This window comes from Nannobrachium achirus (assembly GCF_963921795.1).
Source record: "Nannobrachium achirus genome assembly, chromosome: 24".
Classification (NCBI taxonomy): Eukaryota; Metazoa; Chordata; class Actinopteri; order Myctophiformes; family Myctophidae; genus Nannobrachium; species Nannobrachium achirus.
The window spans coordinates 11444887-11467866 of record NC_137831.1 but is presented as its reverse complement, the minus strand read 5'-3'; the positions used below and the strand labels follow the sequence as shown (position 1 = coordinate 11467866).

General features: G+C 43.2%; 1 protein-coding gene across 1 annotated transcript in view; it reads right to left on the bottom strand.

Moving 5' to 3' along the window:
- The window catches only part of LOC308280591 (gamma-aminobutyric acid receptor subunit gamma-3-like), a gene marked incomplete at its 3' end in the record, with an annotated part of 227853 nt that overhangs the window by 201552 nt on the left and 3321 nt on the right, over positions 1-22980 (bottom strand). The gene's annotated exons all lie outside the window — the stretch shown is intronic.

Below are 22980 nucleotides of genomic sequence, written 5' to 3'. Positions count from 1 at the left end.
ATTTATTTATTATTATTTTTTATTTTTTGATTGTGCAATAGTGCACTTTGGTCTGCCAGGCAGCAGTGGGCGGCGTCATGCTGAGAATGAATGTGATTTGCCTGTTACGTGCATTCAGACCAGTCACTGGCCACAGAGCCTCACAGCCAGAGAAATCAACAAGGAAGTGAATTGGTCTCCGTTGATGTTAACGCATAATGGATTTTTTACACCATCACCGCGGAAAATGTGTTTACAGTACACGGCGGCGCGACACCTCATCAGCTTCAACAAGGTAAGCGAACGAACGAACGAACGCGAACGAGCGCCGTATTGGCGCGGAGGTCTCTTGGGAATTGGGGCGAACAGGAACGTCCAAAGCAGTATAAGAGTTAAGGCATCAGCTTAAAGGATAACTTTTTTAAACAAGGGTTCATATTTTAGATTGTAATTATAGAAAAGAAAAAGTGAGTGTTAAGATGTTTTCATTTGCTTTGTTCTATTGTTTTATTGCGTTTACCGTGCTAAAATGTGGGGCATGTGTACGCATGAGGGCATGCATACAAGTGGCTAAATATGTCTTTTTAGACCCAAGAAGCCAGCAGTTTCTTTATTGCTATTTACAGTAACACTTCTAGCCCCCATAAGTCACATCCAACCATGTAAGGTTGCGTTGTATCTTGGGAATGGGCTTATTCAGTGTAAAATGACATATTTAGCCACTTGTACGCATGCCTCCAACCACTGAAATAAGAATCTCTAAAACAATAGAAAGAAGTAAATTAAATAATTTTAACACTCGTCTTTTATATTATTTAATTATAATCTAAAATATGAACCCTTGTTGTAAAAAACTAAAGTTGTCCTTTAATGAGAATCCTTTGTTTCAAACAAAAATAAACTAAACATCTGGCTATCCTATTAACTCATTTGACATAGACAGTCTGCATTTCCAGCACATTCCACACGTTACGGCCACGCCACCCCTAGTTATGACCAGGAATCACACATTTCCACTGGAAAACCTTGAGACTTTGCTGTTAGTCGGTGCCCGCGTAGAATGCAAAATAACTTCTGCTGCGACACTCATGTGTCACGGCCTTTGAAACTGTGACAGTAAGTAGGATCTGTAATGACACTGACATGGCGGCTAGTCGGCTACACAAGGTGACAGTCAATTGTACACCGAAAGGTAATGACACACAGGATAAGGTGTACGGAGCTTTATCTGCAAAGTGGCAGACCATGCAGGCATCGACTCAGGAAAGAGACATCAGACCTGTGTGTGCACATGTGTGACAGTCTGCCATGAGAGAGAGAGAGAGAGAGAGAGAGAGAGAGAGAGAGAGAGAGACAGAGAGACAGAGAGACAGAGAGAGAGAAGAGATTGACCTCTCTCAACCTATAAACACGCATGACATGGTTAATGTTAATTCAAGTATTAGGTCATGTCACTAAAATTACTCAAGACATGTTACAGTATTTTCAAATCTATCGTGCCCGTTTGGTCAAATTTACACAAGACGGCACTACATTAAGACTACATAGTTTTTTGTTTTTTTTGTGCCAGCTTTGCAGAGTGTCTGAGTGTCAGCATTCTGAACTAAATAAGACTTAAGGCCACTTGTAATTTGGGGCTTTTGGAGTATGTCCTCATGTTCATAAATGTACTGTACATTTTGGTATTAATCTAATGTTGGCATACACTGGCGAACTACTTCCGAAACATATACGCCGGAAGGACAGGAGTGTTGTGATAAACCAGCCTGGCGTGTCAGTATAGGCCAACTTATCCCATAGCCTGATTGCTCTATGATATAAACTGGAAAAAGAGACCATTCATTGCCAAATTTGCCTGCTGTCAGCATGAGAATATATGATGCTGATCGACCCAGTACTTAGTTTGCGAGATTAGCTGAGCACACACACACACACACACACACACACACACACACACACACACACACACACACACACACACACACACACACACACACACACACACACACACACACACACACACACACACACACACACACACACACACACACACACACACACACACACACACACACACACAGTACATACAGGGTGGTATAGGGATGAACGTGTGTGATTTAAGTGCAGAGCGGAAAGTCACGTTTTGGGACAGAATACCCAAACCCCAAACCATCAGGGAGAGGAGAATGACGAGAGGCAGCAGAGATGGAGATGGAGATGGATGGGAGAAAGGGATGAGAGAGCAGAGCACCGAAGAGCAATTGAGACGAGCGAGAGCTGAGATGAGAGTAAATTCAAGAGGGAATGGAGAGAGATAAAGAGAGGGCAAAGGGGCAGAGAGGAGAACGGGGGGAAAGAGTGTTAACCCATTTAGAACGGGTACACATTTTGTGTATCATTATTTTATGCTTTAACTATTGAAAAATAGCAGTTATACAAGCTCACTGTAGATCTTCTATTTTTGAAAAATCGGGAATTTTGACCCGATTCTATAAGTGTCTTTTGAATCCTTCTAAGGTTTTTTGAAAACCCTATGTTTCTATGTCAGCAATCTGGCTAGCCATCGTCAAAGAAAAGGTCCTTTTCACTTAACTGGAGCTCAGTTAGTCTGTTCTTGAGAGACTACTATGTCAGTGGTTCTCAAACCTTTTCATGTGAAGGACCCCCAAAATGATATTTATTTGGCCACCCACAGACCCCCATCTCAAAATATTTAGTTCCAGGGACCACCCAGAAGCAAAATTTGAGTTACAAACGTTCGCTTTGAAAATACACATATTCAAAGATTTGAAAATAGACATATTCAAAGATTTGCACACATTTTCACGACTTTTTCAAAAATAGCAGATCTACAAGCTCGCGAGTGCCGCGCTGTGAGCTTGTATATCTGCTATTTTTCACTGGTTAAAGCATTCAATAATTCTAGGCCTAAATGGGTTTTAAAGAAGAGACAAGGGCACCGCGACAAAGGGACAGAGAATTACAGCGACAAGAGAAGCGTGGAGAAGGGGAGGGAGAGAGATGGAGAGAAGTGCAATATCACGAGTGTTAACAGCTGCACACATCCTGGAGTGTCACACCAAATTCCGAGCCCTGGGTACAAGGATTCACTGCTGGCCCCCCATGAATGTTCTTCATAGGGGAAACTGGGAATGCATTATTATGCATTATTTTGTGCTTTAACAAAAAATACATATATATTCAAAGATTTGCGCACATTTTCACGACTTTTTCAAAAATAGCAGATCTACAGCTGCTATTTTTCAAAAGCTAAAGTATAAAAATGTTATTCTTCCATTATTTAATAATGAAAGCCCCTCCACCTTGGGCCCTAGTAACCCAGTCCCACTTTTCCCCCCCTGGTGACGCCCATGGCTGCACACATCCACCGCACGGCGGCTATTGATGTCTGTCGAGTTTCTATTTCTGAGACGCAGAAAAAGACCCTGCACTTTGGTATGAATCACAGTCTGCCACATGCAAGGACACACACATGCACTTTGCATGCAGACTACGAGCAAAGCAAATCTCTCCCGCTGTTACAGAAGTCTTTATGCCTGGGATGAATGAACGAATATGCGACGAGGTAGACCGACTATATTTTTTGTTGACGATGTAATGAAGCCATCAGCGCGAGAGGAAGAGGAGCGCAATAGACTGCCATTACTACAGCAGCTGGTAGTGGGTGGCAATTAGACACGCGCACGCGCGCGCACACACACACACACACACACACACACACACACACAGGAGCGTCACACCAAATTCACTGCGGGCCCCCCATGAATGTTAACTGTTGAAAAATAGCAGATATACAAGCTCACAGCGCGGCACCGAGTGCCGCGCTGCGAGCTTTTATATCTGCTATTTTTTTTTAAACCGTGAAAATGTGTGCAAGAAACCTATGTCAAGGACCCCCAAGATGATATGTATTTGGCCACGGACCCTGATCTAAAAATATATATATATATATATAATTGCGACCGTAGGTCGCACTTACTACAGAAAGCTCCACCAGGTGTCCGTGCGTCAGTCAGTCAGTCAGTCCGTCCGTCACACGTCAGACGTCACACTTTTGCCCTGCTCATATCTCCGCAACCGTTGCCCCGATCCATGCCAGATTTTGCACACACACTCCTTACCTGCCAAACTACAACCTCCAAGGACCCCCGGAGTTCCAGGGACCCCCAGGTCCCTGGGGGACCCCCAGGTGTAAAAAAAAATACCAAATGTGCAAAAATGACCAAATGACCACCCCCACGGGGCTGCTCACGGGGAATTCCCGGGGACCACCCACTCCTGCTACTCCAGAACGGATGCAAAAGTGGTGGCGCCCCCAGTGGAGGACCCCCTCCACTGCAGCTCACATAAAATGCCCTAACTCGGCCTAGGAGCGTCCGGGAGAGCCGGGGCCGGTACCTATTCGTCCGCCAAGGCAACGCGGAGACCCCACCCCTCATTTCTCACATGGCCCTCTTCTAGCGAGACCTACGGTCGCTTATCTCCCGATTAGGGAGTCTTACTGGTATATATATATATATATATATATATATATATATATATATTCAAAGATTTTCACACATTTTCACAACTTCTCAAAAATAGCAGATCTACAAGCTCGCTGTGAGCTTGTATATCTGCTATTTTTCAATAGATAAAGTTATTAGGGCCCCTCCACCTTGGGCCCCAGTAACTCAGTCCCACTTTCCTACAACCTTGTGACGCCTCTGCACACACACACACACACACACACGACAGCATAAATGCTAGGCTGCACAAATTTGCTTACATCTGTTAACACGCGCACACGTGCACACACGCAGCTGAGCTCCCCCATTTATTTCCCCTGGCAGATTTAATTTTTAAAGGTTTAGCCATAATCATGACTGGTGTGATTACTGAAACTTAAGTCAGTCAGAGCTTGTTAGCTGTGTGGACAACCAGAGCGTTCACAGAAAATGTGTCAACGCCAGCGGTTACTTAACTTACTGCAGTCTAGAAATACTCTGTTACAAGTAAAAGAACTGTGTTCAAAATGGTACTTGAGTAAAGGTAGAAAATTATTGGCATCAAAATGTATGAAACGTATAAAACATCTTTTGAAAATAGTAGATCTACAAGCTCACAATGCGTCGCATCACAAAGCATTGTGAACATGTAGACCGGCTGTTTTCAAATGGTCGAAATGAAGTGGGTTATTGTAGGTTTTGTGTACGGTTAGCTCAGTCGGTAGAGCTCTCGCATTTGGACCAAAAGGTCATGGGTTCAATTCGAAGCGTATGAGTAGCACAGCTTGGGTGAGGCGAGTCGTATGGCAAGTACCGGGAGCTGATGGTAGGTGTGGCGCTCCACCTCAGCAATCCATCTCCCAGGGGTCTAGCGCATTGTAACCGGGACAGACTCCTGCGTGTTAAGCCACTCCCGACCTACTTGTTTGTAATAATAATAAAAATCTTCAAAGTAACTATTAACTAAAGTTTTCAAATAAATGTAGTGGAGTAAATTAATAATATAGTGCAGTAGAAGTAGTATTGGAAATTGGAAATACTCCAGTAAAGTACAAAAACACGGCGCTGTGAGCTTGTAGATCGGCTATTTTCAACATGCAACCAAGTGTAAAATCAGGCATCATGACGCCATCAAGGCCAGCCAACATGATCAACTGTCGACTAAAATCTTATGATATTTAGTCAACTTAAACTGGACTAAAACATTTCAGATGACTAAAATGTGACTAAAACTAAATGCATTTTCATTCAAAGAGACCATGACAAAAACAACAGCGCTCTGGACCCTGCCGTAGAGTAGGATGGAGTGTAGAGGCTGACCAATTGCAAGTTCAGGGTGAGGTCTGCTAATCCTGCAACCTCGCGTTTGCATTACGTAACCTTAACCCATTTAAAACGGGTACACATTATTGTATATTATTATTTTATGCTTTAACTATTTAAAAATAGCAGATATACAAGCTCACAGCGCGGCACTCGCTTGTAGATCTGCTATTTTTGAAAAATTGTGAAAATTTGAATTTTGACGCGATTCTATAAGTGTCTTTTGAATCCTTCTAAGGTTTTTGGAAAAAAAACTATGTTTCTGTGTCAGCAATCTGGCAAGCCATCGTCAAAGAAAAGGTCCTTTTTTTCACTTTAACTGGAGCTCAGTTAGTCTGTTCTTGAGAGACTACTATGTCAGTGGTTCTCAAACCTTTTCATGTGAAGGACCCCCAAACTGATATTTATTTGGCCACGGACCCCCATCTCAAAATATTTAGTTCCAGGGACCACCCAGAAGCAAAATTTGAGTTACAAACGTTCGCTTTAAAAATTCATATATTCAAAGATTTACACACATTTTCACAACTTTTTCAAAAATAGCAGATCTACAAGCTCGCAGCGCGGCACTCGGTGCCGCGCTGTGAGCTTGTATATCTGCTATTTTTCAATAGTTAAAGCATTCAATAATTCTAGGCCTAAATGGGTTTTTAAATTCCCTCAAACTTCTTACGTGGTCGGCGGGTTCCACCTTTCCTCTTTTCTCCAAAGCATTACACAAATGGGGTTTGATAGCCAGAACACTGTGCAAGTCATCTCTCCACCCATCACATTCACAGAGAAGTCTGTGCAAGTCATCTCTCCACCCATCACATTCACAGAGAAGTCATTACATAGCACAATATAGAAGATAATGACGGCCATAAAATAATGATGAATAATTGATGGTGTAGGGTTTTTTTTCCACAGCATTTCATTCGGACAGGCCAGGGAATGAGAGAGACGGGAAAGCAGGGTTTGAGATGGGGGGGATGACATGAAACTGATCATGAATTAAATACCGTCCATGAATTAAATACTGGGGGCTTCCAACTTAAAATAGACTGTAAAAGGTCTTATTTGGGATGTTCCTTTTAAGCAGGGTGTTCAACTGTACTTGTACTGTACTACATTTCAATTGTATTGACTATACTTGTACTGTTCTACATGTTTGTCTAATAAAATAATCAATCAATCAATCAATGGGGGGGCTCTGACTGAGCCCCTGAGGCCACAGCAGGACCAGTGTCCAGAGTGTGTTGTATTCCTCAGGAAACCTGTATTCCCTGTGACTGTTTCAATCTGATTAAAAGAAAGCCAGTAAAGACAAATTAGTGTCTAGGCGTTACCAGTCGCATCGATTTAAAAATAAAGGACAATTCAATAACACAGTCAACACAATTCGTCCTTAATGGAGCCATGTTGAAATGTGGTAGAACAAGGGTCTTCAACAGGGGGTCCGGGACCCCTAGGGGGTCCTCAGAGTTACTACAGGGGGTCCTCCAAACTTTGTGTGATAGAAACTTGTTTTTTCCCCCTTTTTTATATTAACCACTTGAACCCTAGCATCCATATTCTGAGAACCTTAACCAAAAATAGCAGATCTAGCTTGTAGATTGGCTATTTTTTGGGGGGAAAAGAGCAGACTAAGTACAGTGAAGTTTATTAATTATTGACGGTTCAAGTGGTTAAATATCTGAAAACCCACATTAACATGAATCCAAAATATACTGACACTCGTGCTGTCAAACAATGAAACTATATGAAATCTATGAAGAGTTTGTGGGGGTCCCTGCTTCATCTCTCTCTCAACTAAGGGGTCCTTGGCCTGAAAACGTTGAAGACCCCTGTGGTAGAACCTTGACTTGGTTCAGTCCTGTTGCCTCTGTACTCCGTGATGGAGAAACTGGAAGCAGCCATCCAGATGGCTTTTAGTCAAACGGCTCTCCAATTCACACAAAAAAGAAATTGCATGCCACAACTCACTTAGCCCCTTGACATTTTATCCAATACTTATTTGCAAGTCATTTATAGTCAGGATTTTCTTTTTGAGTACACAACGGAGGGTGTGCACAGCATAGGATAATGCAATGAGAATGAAATCAAACGAAAGCTAGCTTAATATTCAGTGAACCGTCACCGAGAATGATTTGAAACTCAATTTAAAGGGTCATGAATCCCCAAATCACTTTTCAACGTGTCAGTTTGTAATAGGGAGCAATGATATGATACAATCTGCTGGTGGATTGTGGATTCAGAGCTTTCTGCTGTTCCAGTAGCTATTTCTGTGTGCTTCCAGTTTCTGTGTAGAAAAGAAATGTGTGGCACCACTCATTACATATTATGCTCTCCCTCAATTTCTGCAAGGTGACGTAGGCATATATTTAATTAATACGTATTTTTGTTTTATATTATATATATATATTTGTATCAGGGGGCATGGTTTTACTGTTCTTGCATTACTGACCACGACCAGAGACTCACCGCCAGGGTTGCATAAAGCCACGACAGAGCGCAGTTATCTGGCTGCTGCATGAGAGCCATGTCGGTCCCCGACCGTGGGACTGTTCATTCGACTGTAACAGACATTTCACCTCCAAAAACAACTGCCACTATGAGATGGTCCGGTTGGAAACGTTGTCTGTTGTCAGTAACAATGACAAATCATTTCCCTTCAAAAGAGATAAATGCACAGATCATGTTTACTTGCGTAGTAGTGAATATATACTTTGTCATACAGAGCCACGCACATAGTAAATAGACGATTTACAAGCTCACAATGCATCGGGCAGTTACCCATATATGGAGGCCACATCGGCCACATAGAATCCATATATGGCCAAGACAGATGGCCAAGACAGCCCATATCTGTGTGGCTTGTTCTACAGACAGGGAATAACAGGGTATGATGTCAGATGTAGTAAGCATGCTTGGGCTCTCACAGCATATCTCCATATACAGTACATGGATCTCCATGGGACTCCTTTTAGATAATGGCCTTAATATTGATGACATCAGGGAACTCCATATATGGGCATAAAAGGGATTATGTTAGTGTGACATCACAGTGAAGCCAGAGCGTGATGTCAGAAGTGGCAAACCCATTCTGTTAGAGTGGTTCCCCTGAAATCACAGTGACATCAGAGCATGATGTCAGAGCAGCAAACCCATAGAACCACAGTGTGAGAGGCGTGACACACACACACACACACACACACACACACACACACACACACACACACACACACACACACACACACACACACACACACACACACACACACACACACACACACACACACACACACCGGTACATACATACATACCGGTACATACATACATACTGTACATACATACAGTACATACCGGTACATACATACATACATACATACATACATGCATACGGACAAGCTGTGACCGTTCATATACTAATCTGCGACCTACGGTCGCAATCAGTGATACATTGTGAAATAAAAAAGATTACAAATTGATCTTGCTAATCTGAAAATACCTGCTCTACAATCTCACAAGGGGTTGTTGATGTGACGCGTTGTGAGCTTGTAGTTCTGCCATTTTCAAAGTATCTTGTACAAAATATGGCACAAAATATTCCCGGGTGGGGGTCAGCAGACAATTACATATTATTATTATTATTTATAATATAATTATAATTATAATTACTCATTTAGGCTACTGCTTTCATAAATCGACTTTCCGCATTGCCCGCTACGATTTTCTTACCTTTTAATCTGGGTGCGTGCCGCTATCCATTCTCAATTACAAAAGACGGCACTCGAATTCATGGTACTGTTCCAGAGCTATAGCAGCAGTGTTAGCTAGCTGTGTATGAAATGGAAGTAAACATGACCCGGAACAGGAAACAGAGAAATGGGTTGTTCCTGCAAAATAATGGAGATCCGGTTCCTGTTTCCGGTCTAGACAGGAAGCACTGCTTTGGGGGCACTTCGGCACTGCGGATTTGGCGACCGATTCTGGATACATTTTTATAAATGAAATCAAATTTAATTCTCAGGATTCTCGGGTGCGGCTGCCTGGACCAACGGCTATTCCTCAGGATTTTCAGGTTGGGGCAGTAAATTAGTTAATTTGGGAGTCCTTGACATGCAAAATGTGAGAACCACTGGTTTAAACAACATTTAGGAGGGAAGCCCGCATACTACCAATATTCACTATAAGTGACTTTACAGAAAAGCAAGCCCAAAGTCGTTTATAATAACTTAGAGCGATAATAAGTGAACTTGGCAACACTGTGGTCAGTGTGGTCATGCAGTGTGTTCTGCATGAATAATTGAACACCAGTGGTGGAAAGTAACTACAGTAAGTACATGCACTCAAGTACCACTGGGTGAAAAGAGAGATTATCTGACATATACTGGTAGAGTATATGACAGTTTATTTACAGATATACTGGGCATATACCGACATTATTGGGTATATACTTTTTTAGGGATATTCTGGCATATTCCTCTGTATTCAGTGATAATTGGTGATATACTGCCCCCAGCTAGTCAAAGGCACACAAAGGCACACCCTGCTGTGCCTTTGTCTAGCTGGGGGCAGAATATCAGGGGAATATGCCTGAAAATCTCTTGAACTGAAAACTTCCAATAATGTGGGTATATCCCAGTATACTGGTACAAAATGGTACAAAATGGGTCATATACTCTACCAGTATATGTCAGATAATCTCTCTTTTCACCCAGTGTACTGTACTTACACCCCTGTACATCTCAGAGAAAAACACTAGCCTGGGTGCCAGCCTGTTCTCTCCGTTACGCGATTTGTTTTGTCTCTCCGCTTCACAGTCTGGAAATGATTCAGTTCAGTTCAACGCCTCGCGTTTGTTGTGAGCATGTAGATCGGCTATTTTCACAATGTTCGCCTCTTGCTTACAGTATTTTCTGGACTATAAGGCGCACCTGACTATAAGGCGCACTGTCAATGAATGGTCTATTTTCAAACTGTTTTCATATATAAGGCACACCTGACTATAAGGCGCACATAATAGACGCTACCGTTGCGTTATGCATCCAACAGATGGAGCTGTGCTAAAGGGAATGTCAATGTCAATGAATGATCCATATATAAGGCGCACTGGACTATAAGGCGCACTGTCGTTTTTTGAGAAAATTAAAGGCTTTTAAGTGCGCCTTATAGTCCGGAAAATACGGGTACTTAATATTTGACAGTTTGGCCAGTCCTGTTGAATATTCGACTATTCTAATACTTTGAATACTAAAAATCACTATTCGTGAATGTCCTAGCACACACACACACACACACACACACACACACACACACACACACACACACACACACACACACACACACACACACACACACACACACACACACACACACACACACACACACACACACACACACATCTGCGTTTCTACCTAGCATGCCTTTAAGTGGTTGATCCAGTGGAGTCAAAAGTACAACATTTTCTTTGAAATGCAGTGAAGTGAAAGTCATGCGAGTATCCAAAAATATGAATACCGGCAGATACTCAAAAGCATAGATAAATAAATAAGTAGAGTTCTTAAGTAAGCCCACCACACTGGCATATAATCCAATTTGACCCAGGTCTGCTCCCCACACAGAAAGCAAAGTGCTCTCCACCAATGGGGATGCCCCACTGGCAGATGCTGGGGGCTTAAGAAGACGGTTTCAGGCTGAGCCAGACGACTTCACTCATCCCTGTTTGACCTCCCTCCTCAAAAACAACAAGGAGGACTTATACATTTTACAATTCTTCACCATTGGATTGGAAACCTTGTAAGTTGGAGAAAAAAAACATTGACTTTAGGAAACTTTTTAAAAATAATGAAAGTTGCTGATCTACGAGCTGATGCTTCAGATGTTCTACCAGTCTGTCATAGTGTCCTCTTTGTCGGAATAACCTGCTGGGGTGGCAATAACAGAGCAGGTGACACCTTTAACATAAACAGACTGGTGAGGAAAGCGGGCTCTGTCGTTGGGTCCTTTTTGCACGGGGCGGAGGAAGTAACCAGGGTGCGAACGGCTAGGAAGCTGAACTCCATCTTGAAGAACTGCTCCCACCCCTCCATCTGGAGATCTTCAGTTACTGGAGTAAGAGAGGAAACGACCGCTTTGTCTACCCAGGACGGAGATGCGAGAGACTAGGAAAGTCTTTTGTACCGGCTGCCCTTAAGCTGTACAACGAGACACACAACGGCCGATTGAGGAGGACTACCTTCCTAGGATGGCGGAACTATAGTTGTACTGACTCTGACTTCTAAGGACCTTCCAGGGAGGGTGCTCATGTGCGTCTGGCTGTGACACCCTTTCTAGTTTATTTTCCTTTCGAGTTGTTTTTTTCGCACTGACCTTTTGACACTACACTATTAGGTTGTGTTAGTAGTTTTGAGTATTTTTGCTTGTGTTTGACATGACAGTGAGATACTTGTTGCAATAACTAGCATTGACTGCTATGGTCACTTTTGATTTGGACACTGTACTATTTTGATGTTGAAGTTGAGGCTTCTCCGCAGCCTCCACTGGCTCCCGGTTGCGGCCCGCATGGAATACTGATGCTGACCTTCAAAGCAGCCAAAGGTATGGCTCCTCCATACCTCCAAAACCTGATCAACCCGTACACCCCCACCCGTGCACTTAGATCAGGCAACACAGGGATGCTGACAGAACCCTCGCTAAAAACCCCAGGGCAAAAATCCACTCGTCCGAGACAGTTTGCCCTCCAGGCCCCCAAGCTGTGGAATAAACTCCCTGTCGCACTTAGAACAACGGACTCACTCGCTAGCTTTCGCCGTGGACTGAAGACTCACCTTTTCAGACTCCACCAAAACCCTTAGCACTACTGGAAATCAATGTCCATACATGAAGCTAGTTAGCATTTGTTTTTTAGGTTTTTAGAAACCTTTTTATTATTTTATTTTTCTTTACAGGTTATACTGTTTTTCTAGATAGATATTCATTTGCATTTGTTATATTGCTGTTGATGTACTGACATTTGTTTATTATTGTGATATTTGATCTGCTTATTGTAAATCGCTTTGGATTAAAAGCGTCTGCTAAATGCCTAAACTGTAAACTGTAAACTGTAAACTTAAGAACACTTTATGTATATATATTTATATATTATTCGTTCCCTCTCTTGATGTACCTTGCTCTTTACTGTACTCTGTTCTTGTTTTTCTTTTATCTTTTTCTTACTTCTCTGTAACTTTGTAAATAACCTTATACTGCTGTGCTGCCTCTGGGCAACTGATTTTTCCCCCTTGGGATAATGAAGGTATCTATCTATCGACGCGCTGCATTGGCTAGTTTCACTACTTTTGCTTGAAACTACGACGAGGCATGGCACAAAAAAACAACAACATAAGGTTTAATGTGGATATTTTTTCGTGGTCGATGATCTTGTAAAGTTTCAGCGCGTTGCTCACATGAGGTGCAGCGCTGATGGGCAAACCGCCATTAATGCGGTGACCTTTCTATTACGGAACGACCTTGGCGACCCTTGAGGATGCAGCACTTCTTCTGCCCACGTTTCCCTCCAAGTTGTGTGCGAGACGAGTGCAGTTCCTGACAAATGAATAGAGGTATTGAATTAACTCACAGGGAGTTGTGGGACTTATTTTTTTCCTCTAAAATTCTGAAAAGTGTTAACCCATTTAGGCTATAGGATTATTGACTGCTTTAATTTAACTGTTGAAAAATAGCAGATCTACAAGCGCGGCACTCAGTGCCGCGCTGTGAGCTTGTAGATCTGCTATTTTTGAAAAATCATGAAAATGTATGCAAATCTTTCAATATATATTTTTCAAAGCAAACGTTTGTAAGTCAAATCTCTGCTTCTGGGGGTCCCTGGAACAACATATTTTGAGATGGGGTCTGTGGCCAAATACCTGTCATTTCTGGGGTCCTTGACGTGAAACATTTTGAGAACCACTGATTCAGAGGAAGGATTTAGAAGTCGGGTCAAAGATCGCGTCAAAGATATTCAAAGACTCATTTTCAAGATTTTTCAAAAATAGCAGATCTACAAGCTTGCAGCGCGGCACTCGGTGCCGCACTGTGAGCTTGTATATCTGCTATTTTTCTAAGGTTAAAGCATAAAATGATGGTTAAAGTGGTTAAAATCTAACGCGACTTGGGCGCGTTCCAGGTATTTGAGAGTTAAATTGACACCGGAGGGGGATTTTTCTGTGCACAGTTGATGTTTGCAAAGGAGACCGCTGGGAGAAAACTTCAAGAAATAGAAAAATAAATGGTCCAACTTAGTGCTTGACCTTGCTTCGGCTGTATTTGTGCAGTCTGTCGGTGTACAGTCTAACTGCTTCGCAGGAACATTGCTTTGCCACCCTGCTGTCTGTATGTCTGTCTGTCTATACTGGTATGGGCAGAATACCAACTTTAACAGCCTTCACACAGAGTCACACTAACAGGGTAAAAATACACAATTCTGAAACCTTTTTTCTGTGATGACTTAAAACACTTCTCAACATCTGGTCCAGGGCCCACCAGGGGTCCAAATTGAGTGCTTTTCCCCAACTTCAAAACCAGTCACAGAGTGCTTTTCCCCGATTAAAGTCAGGAGATAGCTTTTATGGCACCTGCCGCGGAACTGCCCGGTCGTGCGGCGGTGTTCCGCGGCAGGTGCCGGTGCCAGAGAATGTAGCCGTGCCTTATTATGGCTTTATTCTGTCTTATTAGTGTACTGTAAATGAGGGTGGGACCGCTTTTATATTAACACCCAAGGGGCCAAACTCGTTCAGTAACGAGATAAGGCCACTAGGGGTCACTCTGCCAAAAGGAGTTGTCTCGTTCCTCAACAAGACAACAAAGGGTTAACTGTACAACCCTGTGCAGAGAGAGAAAATGGCGCGACTAGGCTGCATTGATTTCCATTCTAGGCTGAAACATAAAAAGGGCTTTATCTATGAATGAGGTGCAAAGAACGCCAGGGAAGCAGAGATCTGATTGTTTTCACGGCGACACTTTACCGCGATGGTTGGCCCCGGTTTGGATTTTAGTTTCGCGAGCGTTTGTAAACAAATGGATTATCTTCCTCAATCGTCAGTGGACACTCACGTGCACAAGCTTCCGAGGCTCTTCAAAATAAAGCGTGAGTGAACGGCGGCAGCAGCAACAGCTAGAAATGTTAGAAACCTTGGCTTCCCATGTGTTAAATAACAGTAGCATGCGGTCAGCGGGACTCGCAGGTGATGCAAAAACTCAATTTACCGGCCACTCTACCCCTGAGCCACTGCTGCTTACTAAGAAAGGAGAGACACCAAACCGAAATGCTGTTTGTACAGTTTTCTTTTTTACGAATGGGTTCCCAGATTGCTCTTGTTGTAAGTTACTCCGGATAAGAGCTAGGCGACCAAAATGTGAAATGGTAATTTGTAACCGGCCGGGGGGGATCCATTTCTTCTTTTCTATTTCCTCTTCATATGAATGTAAGTGCTGGGGCATTGTTAGAATGTGAGCTAATTTTAGTGTTTTAATTCTTGTTCTTGAGTTATTGCGGCTTGACCTTAGGCTCTTGACTATCTAATGTGTGAAGCAGAGTACCAAGTTATACTGGGTCACCATGGTCGGGTAAGGACACACACGCGCGCACGCACGTACGCAGGGGCGTCACACCAAATTCTGGGCCCTGGGTACAAGGATTCACTGCGGGCCCCCCATGAATGTTAACTATTGAAAAATAGCAGATATACAAGCTCACAGCGCGGCACCGAGTGCCGCGCTGCGAGCTTGTAGATCTGCCATTTTTTAAAAATCGTGAAAATGTGTGCTAAGAAACCTATGTTTCCATGTCAGTGATGCTCAAACTTTTTCATGTGAAGGACCCCCCCATGGCCCCATCTCAAAATATTTAGTTCCAGGGACCCCCCAGAAGCAAAATTTGAGTTACAAATGTTCACTTAAAAAATACATATATTCAAAGATTTGCGCACATTTTCACGACTTTTCAAAATAGCAGATCTACAAGCTCGAGCTTGTATATCTGCTATTTTTCAATAGCTAAAGTTACTAGGGCCCCTCCACCTTGGGCCCTAGTAACTCAGTCCCACTTTCCTACCCCTTGTGACGCCCCTGCACGCACGCACACGCATGCATGCACGGACGCGCACACACACACACACAAGACTCAGGTCGCACACCCTTATCACATGCCGAGTCCAAAGGAGAGTTGACACAATAAGGACACAAAATAAGCTTGTCCTCACACACACGAGGCACCCGAGGAGGTGACTCATCAGCTCAGGTGAGGCTCAACTCAGCAGGCCGAGAATGTGGGTCACTTTTAGGCACGCGGTAAACGGGTCACCCACTTCTGAGGATTGGGGCCTCTGTAACACTGCTGACTGCACGAGAAAATGGAAATGACAATGCAAAAAGAAATCGGAAGTGTATAGGTGGTGGTGGTGCGCTCAGCCGAGCGCAAATCTCCACCTGGAGGCACAGTCAATATAATGGAGCAGAGATGTTAGGGAGGTGAGGAGAAGCGCGCCTGTCAAGATTACACCTCCCCGCCAATCACCCGCTCTATTTTAAACCTCAAAGACCTGGAACGCTCCCGAGTCGCATTAGATTTGAACCACTTTAACCATTATTTTATGCTTTAACTATTGAAAAATAGCAGATCTACAAGCGCAGAGTGCCGCGCTGCGAGCTTGTAGATCTGCTATTTTTGAAAAATCGTGAAAATGTCTTGAATGTATTTGAATATCTTTGACCCGATCTTTGACCCGACTCCTAAATCCTTCCTCTAAATCAGTGGTTCTCAAACTTTTTCATGTCAAGGACCCCCAAAATTACAAGTATTTGGCCGCGGACCCCCTTCTCAAAATATGTTGTTCCATGGACCACCCAGAAGCAAATATTTGAGTTACAAATGTTCACTTTTAAATAGATTCATTCATTCAAAGACTTGCAAAAACAAATCATGATTTTTCAAAAATAGCAGATATCGGCGATAGGGCCTTTCTGTGTGGAGTTTGCATGTTCTCCCCTTGTGTCCTAGGGTTGATACCCTCACAAAAACATGCAGTAATCCTGGTCTCAATAATGCCTACCCCTGGCCAGCCGGGGCGCTTGATGGAGGGGAAAGGAACTGGTTGGAATAACGTGTTCCTTCCACGCGCTACGTCCATCCCGGGGAAATCCCCCCCTGTCAGGTGAAAAGAAACAACTTGGACTACTCATGCATTGAAGGAAGCATGAGGTCAGTCCGTTGTCTCCCCAAACAGCCACAACACAAGGTATGTATTAACATACTTGTGTCGTGGATTACAGAGAAAGTTTACTCTGTTCCGTACTCCCCTACGACGCTGCTGCTGCTGCAGACCTGCACAGCAGGGCAGCAGCCACTCGGACAGTCACGAGTGATGTACACTGTATGTGGCTTCCAAACTGTGGTATACGGCCCAGAGCAGAGCGGCATGGAGCGCATGCGGTCCTCGCTTCTCTCCTGTTTTAAAACTCGCTTGTTTTCAATAAAAAAATATACTATTTTTTTCTTTTTTGACCGCGGTAAGGACCATGACACCACGGTAGGCCTCGGTTTACCGCGGTACGGCGGTACGGCGGTTACCGCCCCCAACCCTAGTTGCAACCCTACTGGAAAGCATCTGTGTCACTTTAGATTTGAACGTCTTTAACCATTATTTTATATTGAGCCATTTAAAAAAAATCAAACCTCGGTTCGAAGTGAAGGACAGATAAAACCTCTATTCTGAATGTATTTGGAGAGCTGGTATGACATGCTGACTATAGCAAAGTTAATAATTATTTAGTATAAACCATGCTATTATCTATAGGGTTGAATTGTCATGTGAAGCTTCACCAATTCAATGCAATAGACAGGGACACAAATTTTGCTTTTTGAAAAAGCCTATTCATTCTGGACTGATATTTTACACGTACGAGACAGGAAAAACCTGTTCATTCTGGCCTGGAGTGACCATATATGGACATAAGGTAACATACTTTGTGTTTTTGAAAAACCCTGTTCATTCTGGACTGAGATCACCATATATGGTAATTTAACGGACATTCTGTTTTTGAAAAAGCCTGTTCATTCTGGACTGAAATGACCATATATGGGCGTGATACACACAAAGCCATTCATTGGAAGCGGTTTTCACCGCTTCAAAAATAGCAGATACACAAGCACATACGCATGTTATGAGCTTGGAGATCTGTAGACAGCAATAGAAAGACTGTGTGGGGAGTAGTAGCTGACAGAGTACAGCATCTTGCAATGGGCCTGGTGTACAAGATACAGTACACCTCCAAGATACCCATGTACCTGACAAACTGCTTCCTAAAGGTCAAGGATGTCCACGATCACAGCCTCAACACCAGAGGCTGCTCCACTAATCATGTTCAACCTAGATTTAACACTATAGCCCTTCCGCAAGCCTTAAAGGAGTGCAAATCCCAAGCCTCCTTCACAATTGGTAAGAAAGGCCACCTTCAGGTGGCTGCTACTCGAGACTTTTTTAAATTTTGTATTTGTATTTGTAAATAGTGATTTGCTTTCTGAGACCCTTGAAGAGAAGGCTTATAGTCTATTGTAAATAGACTATAAGCCCCCATGTTCCATGTTTCCACCCCCCCCCCCATTTTTTCTCCCCCTTTTCTGCTTTTGTAATTGATGTTATCCTATGTAAAGTATTATGTTCTATCCGTCTGTCTTTCAATATATGAGATACAAAGTGGATCTCCTTTTAGTTGACCTTGTACCAGTGATTTGTGCTGTCATGAAACTGTACTTTTTTCTATTGCAAACTGCTAATCAATCCCTGTACAAACTGTACAGTTAGGGCTGTCACGATATGACATTTTACATGACGATTAATTGTCACTCAAATAATTGCGATTAACGATTTAATTGTGTGTTTGTTGTTGATAATTACATTTCTGTTTGGCTTTTACGCTTTGAAGATGCTCATGGCAGATATGACACTTAACCTAAATACACAAAGAAATTACTGACATATTTGACAACTTACTACTTAAAAAAGAACATTGATAGTGGAAATAGCCGATCTACAAGCTCACAACGCGTCGCGATGCGACGCGTTGTGAGCTTGTAGATCTGCTATTTCCACTATTTCTGAAAATGTATGAACATTTTTCAACATTCACGATTATGACGATTATGACAAAATAATTGTGATCATGTCAAATAATTGCGATTAGACGATTATGTAATAATTATGACAGCCCTATGTACAGTATGCACGATCTGGCCATGAGATACCAAATAATAAGTAGTTCAAACGTGGGCGTGCGGGAGAAGACTTCTTTGGCGAGGCCAAAATACAGTGCAGTACATAACATAGCCTAGTGAATATTTTATTTTTGCACACCAGGGACACATTTTGATGATTTATTTAAGCACCAGACAATGTTAAAACCCATTTTTCGTATTGTTCTTCCGATTTTTATGAATATATATCCAGGGATAAATATTTTGATGATTTAATGATCAGTTAACATCTAATCAGACACACACATACTGTAGGTCATTGTCAGTGACTGGTCTGACTGTTGAGACTGTGCTTTCAAAATGTAGATCACTAATATACCGTCGTTGTCGAGTGGAAATCTTGTATGCCCAAAACTCTTTGTCTTGCATTTATCATTTAAAAAAAGATTTAAGGTTGCGAGGCGTTGTGTGCTTGTAGATCTGCTGTTTTCACAACCTTTGTGCGACAGCCTTGTATGATGAAGCAGGGCTTTACTTTGCGAATAAATGTACAAATTAGAAACTTGGAGATACGAGGTTTCTGCCCGACAGTGACGATATACTGTTGGCCTGTGTGTGTGTGTGTGTGTGTGCGTGCGTGCGTGCGTGCGTGCGTGCGTGCGTGCGTGCGTGCGTGCGTGCGTGTGCGACTGCATGTGTTCAACCATGCGTCCCTTGGTTGCCAGCATGCTAAAACAGCAACATCGCAGCACATAGTGTCCGCGAGTCAAATAAAAAAAAGTCCGCACTTGATTTGGTGGCAGGACAGTAGTTGTGCCAGAGACGCCTCCGCACAGTTAAGTCAGTGTCTACAGTTCTGGGACAGCGGGTTCTGACCAACAGGCAGAGGCAGCAGGGGCGTCACAAGGGGGGGAGAAGTGGGACTGAGTTACTAGGGCCCCACTCTGAGGGAACGCGGACATTATTTGTTGGCCGGCGGATCTCGCCGCGTCCTCCGACGTCTCAAAATGACGCAGAGGGGTACATGACGTCTGCTTTGAGTAAATGAGGAGGGACATGACTCCCCCTGCTGTCTTCTTTGAGTAAATGAGGAAGTGATCTGCGGTGGAAAACGACTGATAAATCGTAGTGATTTTATCATTATAATGGATAAGCCTAAACAAACCAGTTCACATGAACAATACTGATGTAAAATAAGATATCTGAACGGCTACATTTATTTATACAATTAAAATGTCATGAGCCAACACAGTTATAGGGGGGTTTGCCCAGACTTCTTTTTCTTCCGATCACCAAAAGAAGTCTGGGTTTCCGAGGCTACTAGGGCCCAAGCTGGAGGGGCCTTCATTATTTTATACTTTAACTATTATAAAATAGCAGATGTACAAGCTCTCAGCTCTCAAGCTCTCAAGCTCTCGAGCTTGTAGATCTGCTATTTTTGTGAAATGTGTGAAAATCTTTGAATAATATGTATTTTTTAAGCGAACATTTGTAACTCAAATTTCCCAGGAACAACATATTTTGAGATGGGGGTCCGTGGCCAAATACATATCATTTTGGGGGTCCTTCACATGAAAAGGTTTGAGCACCACAGACATAGAGACATATTTGAAATATTCAAATTTTTCAAAAATAGCAGATCTACTGTCTGCTATTTTTCAATAGTTGAAGCACAAAATAACACGTAATAATGTGTTCCCAGTCTAAATGGGTTAAACCCCCTCCCCTTATGAAGAACATTCACGAGGGGGGCCCGCAGTGAATCCTTGTACCCAGGGCCCAGAATGTGGTGCGACGCCCCTGACAGTAGCTGCTCTCTCCTCTGCTGCAGGCTTCATTCTCTGGCTTCTCACACTGTTGTTTCATGCAAACAGCCAAATACGCAGCCGTTCCCACAGACAGATTCAGCAGGAAAAAGCTGCTTTTTTTTTAATGACTAACTGTATGTGATAGTGGAGAGGGCTAAAGTGTGTGTGTGTGTGTGTGTGTGTGTGTGTGTGTGTGTGTGTGTGTGTGTGTGTGTGTGTGTGTGTGTGTGTGTGGGGCACATAAAAGAGGGAAAGACTGAATGCCAACAAGCATGCCGTCGTTGTCGGGTGAAAACCTTGAATGTCCAAAACCGGTTTGCATTTATCATTTTAAAAATGATTTCAACGCCTCGCGGTGCGAGGCGTTGTGTGCTTGTAGATCTGCTGTTTTCACTACTTTTGTGCGACGGCCTTGTGTGATGAAGCAGGGCTTTACTTTGCGAAAGAACGTACACATTTGAAACTTGGAGATACGAGGTTTCCACCCGACAGCGACGATGTACCAGTATACACTGGTGTGTGTGTGTGTGTGTGTGTGTGTGTGTGCGTGCGTGCGTGCGTGCGTGCGTGCGTGTGCGCGCGCACATGCATTTTTGTGTGTAGTGTGAGTTGTAAAATACAATAAATAAACTGAGTCACTACTCTGAATGATCCAATGGGACTTTTCACGGCAGAATCTCAACAATGGCGTAACCCTGCGGTCACTTCTGCATGTTAGCTCAACAGTGTGTTTATAAACAGCAAAGAATGGATTTTGGAGCGATGGAATAAGCGCATTTGCATAAGCCCCGCGGCTCCCGTTGTGGGCTGTGTTTGCGGGTCGGCGAAAATGGACAATATTGCCTATTTTGATAAAATAAAGCTGGTTGCACACTGCACTGGGTTTTTTTCGGTACGGCGGCGGCGCTGATTTACTTGGAAACGCACATGAGTTCTGGGAAACCCCCACCCACGCTGATCACAAGACGCTGATTCACGACGCTGATTCGCCGTATGGATTTTTTTGAACGTGGAAGGCCTCTTCAATGACAGGAATTCTAGACCCCTGAATCGCCAAAACAAAAATTTAAAGGGGTGTGGCTAGCGATTCAGGGTCTGGAACTAGGCTAGGGACACCTGCGAAAATCGGAAAAAATCTACCCAGGTCGGCAGTGTGCAAACGTGATTGACATAATGTGAGTTTTTGTTTAATTTATGTGCTCCAAAAACTTGCTCCGATATTCGGCCCGAATAACATAGCAGTGTGCAAAGACCTGGACCTTTACTTTTTTTTTGGAGACAAATACATAACAACAAAAAGGTAAGAAAGACATTTAGACTGGAATTCTCCTTTAAATGTCCTAGATCTGTGTTTGCCTGAACAATATCTCCCAGAGCGTACGAGTGTGTGTGTGTGTGTGTGTGTGTGTGTGTGTGTGTGTGTGTGTGTGTGTGTGTGTGTGTGTGTGTGTGTGTGTGTGTGTGTGTGTGTGTGCGTGCGTGCGTGCGTGCGTGCGTGCGTGCGTGCGTGCGTGCGTGCGTGCGTGTGTGTGTGCGCTCGTGCGTTCTTCCGCTGCGCGTTATCCTGTGATGGCATTCATATTTCAGATGGTTTGTCATTAACATTTCATTGAGGTTTGTCACCGGGATCTCATGAAACTTTCATCCCTATTAGGAAGGCACAGCCCCCCCCCCCCCCCCCCCTCTATTAGGTGTAACTGAGCTAAAAATAAACGATTAAATAGATAAATACACCGACAATTAAAAGCTGCTAGCAAGAGCAGGACATGACAGGGTTGTTTGGGGATGATTGCAAATTCAGACTCATTGCAACACATAATAATAAGCTCACTAATGATGGATATAATCACATTGAAGCCACAATCCCCATGTTTTAACCCCCGTCGTAATTGCAACGATATCCAAACTACAAACGTCTGATTGATGTCGTCAACCAGTCCTACCTGACACCAGAGTCTGCATTTCTTTGTAGATTTACGTGAAACATTCTAAAATACAAAGATTACTTCGGGTGAAAAGGGTTTTATCATTTGATATAGTCGCCTGAATTAGCAGTTATTCTTTTAATCATTTCCACGTTGTGTGCGTACCTAGTAGGGCATTCACCAAATATTCGAATATTTGAATATTCGAATATCAAAGTCAC